General features: G+C 34.7%; 1 non-coding gene across 1 annotated transcript; it reads left to right on the top strand.

The window, feature by feature from the left end:
* The first annotated feature begins 397 nt into the window (after positions 1-397).
* Positions 398-504, top strand: LOC114580549. The gene has a single exon (XR_003701996.1). It is a non-coding gene; the product is annotated as a small nucleolar RNA R71 (small nucleolar RNA).
* Positions 505-5,800: the final 5,296 nt, after the last annotated feature.

Below are 5,800 nucleotides of genomic sequence, written 5' to 3'. Positions count from 1 at the left end.
TATATATATTGGAGTAGATATTATTTTATCTTCCAATCATATTAATATTTTCAATCCCTTTCACATTACTATTTTCAATTAACTTTTAATCCTCTAATTATATAGATAATTCAATTATGAATTCCACATTTTCTCCTACTGAGCTCAACTTCTTAAAAATTACTACAATTTGTGTTGTCAAAATTTATAAAGCAACAACTTCATATAGTTTAGTTACTCTCTTAGGATTTACCTTATCATCAATACACTTGAACTTATAAGTAGTCATTTCCTCAATTAATTCACATGTTCCTTAAATGGCTTAGACATTATTGATCCTCTAGATGCAATAATTATGATTACTCTAAGAGATCCTACTAATTCATTATAAAATATTTGAATAACTAACCAATCAGGTAAAATATGGTGAGGGAATCTCTAGAGCATTTCCTTAAATCTATCCCAACTCTCATCAATCGATTCTTCTTCAATGTAGGTAAAAGAAGTGATGTCATTTCTAAGTTTGGCAGTCTTTGAAGGTGGAAATACTTGGCAAGAAATTCATGAGATAATTCATTTCAAGTGGTTATAAAGCCTTTTTTTTAGAAGAAATGAAAATATCATTAAAAAAAGAAATTCCTAGATACAAACTTTTTAAACAAAAGGCAACCTATCACATTCCTCCTTCAAAAGAGCAACAAAGGAAGGAGCAATATTATTCTCCTTAAAAACATCCCAAATAAAGTTATACTCACAAGCTAAGTTAGCTCAATAATCCGCTAACTTATTACAATGCTGACTAACAAAATGGAATAAAACTTTATTGAAATCCTTCATGAATAATAGGTCTTCATTTATCTGTCCACCCATCATCTTCTCCGGTATACTATAAAATTTGTGGAGATAGTTGATGACATTTCTATTATCTCCCTCAATCACTATATCATCTTCCTTAAGCATCCACTCTTGTATAACATTTCTTAATGATTTGAAAGCTAATAACACCAACTGTGCACTATCCCAATGAGGATAACCAAAACCAAAGGACAATAAAAATCTTCATTTACTATCTCTAACCACTCCAACAATTCCATCTTTATTCAATTTACATAAGGAGCCAACAATATTTATTTTAAACCATTTGGGAGAAGGAGGGTGCCAAAAATTGAACAATCCAAAAGACTGATTAGCACCCAAGTGACCCAAGATGATTTTTTCTTTGTGTGAAATTGCCATAAAACTGATAACCCTCACCGCAATAATAACAGCACTATCTTCCACATCACCATGTTTCACTTTGTTTCTACTATTCCAGGAAAATAGCAGCAAAGTTAAGTACAACTTAGTAGTGATTGGGTTCCTTACCAAAGTCAATTTCATGCTCTTTATACAGTCCGAGAAGGAATAATAAACTGGCACCATAAAACCCCATGCATTCAACAAACTTATTACTTGAATAAGTTTCAAACAAGTTGCTGTATAATGATCGAAGTTTTCAACTTTATGGCAGCCTCTAGGACAAAGATTGGAATCAGCAAGTCTTCCATAAAAGAGAAAATAGGCAGGGGGAAATGCATTCCTGCATAACCGCCTAATAAATAATTCAACCCGAGGATTGAGTTTAAGATTATACACCCATGGATCATAGACTTCATCCAAATCTTCATTCATCCGAAGTTCTGAAGCCAGTGCTGAAATGGATTTGCCAGATAATTTGAACTATAGCTCCATTTTATCTTCATCCAAGTTATGAAGTATATCAACTTTGCTGATCACATTGACAACTTCTTCACCAAAGAACTTATTTAGTATAGGTAAATTCCAAGCTCCATTATCAATGAGAGAATCCAAAGTTTCATTCTCCTCCTCCCAATGTCATTTCTCTATGCTTTTATCAAGAATCCATACACCCTTTCGGATATCAATCAAAGAACCTGAAGCAATATTCCACATGATGATACCTTTGAGAGAATTCCAACCATCAATAACAATCTTCAATGTAGAAGAACAACTCTTATTCCCCTCATCCTTCACCAAAATTTCCCATATTTAGTCACAAAGTTCCTATTTAATAAAGAATTTGGATTATCTAATATACGCCAAGCAAACCTTGCCCTTAAAGGTCCCGCTTTAGAAACTGCAGAATATGGACCCAATCCACCATGTATCTTTGGTTTGTACAAGACATTCCAATCCATGTAGTGAAGACCACTAGAGCCATCATGCTAATTTCAAATATAATTCCTACAAATCTTATCAAACTCTTTCAAAATACTCAAGGGGGCCAATGAGTGAGAAGAGAGGAATTAGGGTAGATCAAGAAAAACCAATTTCACCAAGATTGTCCTTCCAGAAAGAGAGATAAATCTATTTCCCCAAGCATTGAGTCTTTTGAAGGCTTTATCCAAAAGATTTTGAAAATCATACTTCATCAATCTTCTTAAAGCAACCTTGATTCCCAAATACTTAATTTCATAAACAACCTTAATGTTTAACAACTTTAAGATTTGTTTCTTCTTACTTCTACCTATATTTTACCCATCAACATGGAAGACTTTTGAAGATTTACCACTTGTCCAGTCCACTTGCAATAATCTAGGATCGACCTCTTCATCTTTTTAATATTCTTTAACTTTGAATCTAAAAAAAGTAGAATATCATCAGTATACAAGAGATGAGAAGTTTTTTGTGCATTTGGTGAAATTTTGAGGCCTAGATCCACCATGCCTTTGCTTAAAAATGAATTAGAAAGTAATTGAGAACAAAAAATAAATTATAAAGGAGAAAGTGAACATCCTTGCCAAAATCCACATCTCCCCTTCTTCCACTTTGAGTTGCTTCCATTAATCGTAATCGAGAACCTAGGTTCCAACACACATTCCATCATCAAATTAGCAAATTTAGAAGGAAAACCCAAGATCTTCAACATTTGTCCCAAGGTTTCCCAACACATACTGTCATATGAATGTTCCATTGTTGATTGCTATTAGCCCATTTTTTGCTTTAGAACATTTGATTTTGTCACAAACTTCTTGAGCCAAGAGATGGTGATCTGAGATTGATTTTCCTTTCACAAAAGTCACCCGTTGTTCTAAGATTACCTTATGCACCACCAATAGCAACCTATTTAATAAGACTTTAGCTGCAATATTATTAATAGAGTTACACAAATTAATAGGTCGGTATCCAATTGGTGAAACTGGATCTTTGACCTTGGGAATCAAAACAACCAATGTCTCCTTCCATTCATTAATAAGAAGACCCATCGAGAGAAATCTATTGATAGCGTTACAAACATCTTCACCAATGATATTCCAATAAGATTCGAAGAAGGAATAAGTTATTCCATCACATCCTGGATCTTTGTTCTCTCCCATATTCCTGATGAAATCTAGATTTTTCAAAGTAGAGAAATCGGCATTAAACTTTTTTATCATGATCATCAAATACCTTCCAAGGAGAAGGCCAATTATACGTACAAAGAACACTCCCTTTCCCTCCATTTCTAATCGAAATATTTAAAAAAAAAAAACATCCTCTATCACTTCCGATTTTTCAACCATTTTTCCATTCATCCCTTTGACATGGTTAATCCAGTTACCACTCCTAGCATTTGCAAAAGCTTGAAAATATTTGGAGTAAGAGTCTCCTTCCTCAATCCACTTTACCTTAGCCCTTTGCTTCCACCAAGTATTCAACCTAGCAAGGTAGACTTTATGTTCCCCCACCTTAGCTCTCAAGAGCCTCAATTTTTCTTCACAAAATCCTCCTTCTATAGCCTCCTCTTCTTGTAGTTGCAACACCTCCATTTTCGACCCATCTTTAAAAATTAAAAAGATCTTCAATTTTTCCTTACTCCAAAAGAACAATTCTTTCATTGTTCTTTTGCATTTTCTATTTAAAATCTGCATATCATCTCCAACATAGGATTTTTTTTCCATAATCTCGAAACAATACTAGAGGAGGCTTGAAAAGAAACCCAAATATCTCCTAACTTCAAAAAACTCTTCTTCTTAAAAGCTGAGTAAAAAATCATTAAGATAATAGGGCAATGATCCGAAGCCACCCTATAAATATGCCTCTCAACCGCCACTTGGATTTCATCCAAAGAAACAGAATTACGCAAGCATCTATCTAACCTTTCCAATATCCTTCGCCCGCACTTTTAATATTACACCAAGTAAACCTTGGTCCAACTACTCCAATTTCATGAAAATCATTATGATTCATAAAGTTAATCATATCTTTAGAATCATGAGAAAAAACAAACTTCCTACCACCTCTTTTGTCCTCTTAAGCCAAAATACAATTAAAGTCACCACCAATTACAGAAGGAACATTTCTATGAGATACCTCTTGAAGACAGTCCCACAATTCCCTCCGATTATGAACCTCCTTACTATCATAAACAATGGAGATCATCCAAGTCCCTTTGTTAAACACGTTCAAGTCTCCAATTACACATTGATCGGAAGACGTCACAACATAGAAAGAAGCAAAACCAGATCTCCACATCACCATAATACCCCCTGACAATCCTTCAAATTGAAGTAAAAAGTAATCCCAATCAACTCCCATCATTTTTTGAAATTCCATTCTATCCAAGGAAGAGATTTTAGTCTCTACCAAGCCCACCAAAAAAAAAATCATTAAAGCCATTAAGAAACTCCTTTAATTAAAGAGAAGCTTTTCCCTTTTTTAGCCCCTCTAAAATTCCAAAAAGCAATAGCATCATTGATCCATCAAAGAGGAAGAGCCCCAACCTCTTACTTTAATATTCCCCTCAATATTTCTAACTCAGGAAGGATTTTAACTAGCCCAAGAGATCTCAATTCCATTGCTAATTTAACTTTAGCTCCATCAATATTGCCACCAACTTCCTTCTTCTCCAACACCCCTATAGTTCCATCTCCTGTTGGCTTGATAGTTTCCATAGAAACCCCATTCTCCAAAGATAAACTTGTATTTATGTCACTCTCAGACTTCTTACTAAGAGTCTCATGACAATTCACATTTTCCTCCACACAATCCTTCGAAGCTTGAAATTTATTAATCGCAATATTGATAGAAGAAAAGATGGGTGTATACTTTATTACCTTGTCAACACCTAGCTCTTCCAGCTCCTCAGTAGATGGGTTGCTGAACTCCAAAGGATTAACCAAACTTTCAGTACCCATCTCACTTTCCATAGAATCTCACCCTCTTCCACCAAGATAATGTCTTCAATAACCTTCTCTACTCCCACATTTATCACATTCTTCGTTACATTGATCCCCAAGCCAACAAAATTATCTGTCTCCATAACAACATGATTATATAAAGGCTTCTTGGAAAATATCTTTTGCATGGCCCTTTCTCTAGAGATACCATTATGAAGCCTCTTGTTTCTTTTGTAATTAACATGGACCCAACGTCCATAAGTTGTGTTTTCCTCCATATCATGTATCAAATAAACATAGTTGTCTTGAACTTGCTTGATAACACCATCCACCCTACTTTCCACCACCATTTGTTCCTTTTTATAATTACCTTTGACATGACCAATCATTCCACACTCATATCAAAAAGTGGAAATACTCTTATAGTCCACTTTTTGAAAAAATCTTCCTACCATACCTTCCACCCAAACACCCAAGGGAAGAGCTTGGTCAAGTTTTACACGAACACAATACCTTACAAACTCTCTTCTCCTCCATTGAAATATATTACCATCCAACATCAATGGTAAACCCACCATAGATGCAATCCTTGACACATTGTTTTCATCCCAACATTGCAATGGCAATTGAGGCATTCTAATCCACATGGGAGAAGTAAGTCC

This window comes from Dendrobium catenatum, unplaced genomic scaffold (genome assembly GCF_001605985.2).
Source record: "Dendrobium catenatum unplaced genomic scaffold, ASM160598v2 fragScaff_scaffold_1089, whole genome shotgun sequence".
NCBI classification, from domain to species: domain Eukaryota; kingdom Viridiplantae; phylum Streptophyta; class Magnoliopsida; order Asparagales; family Orchidaceae; genus Dendrobium; species Dendrobium catenatum.
The sequence above is the reverse complement of the archived record's forward strand: the minus strand, read 5'-3'. Positions and strand labels throughout refer to the sequence as shown.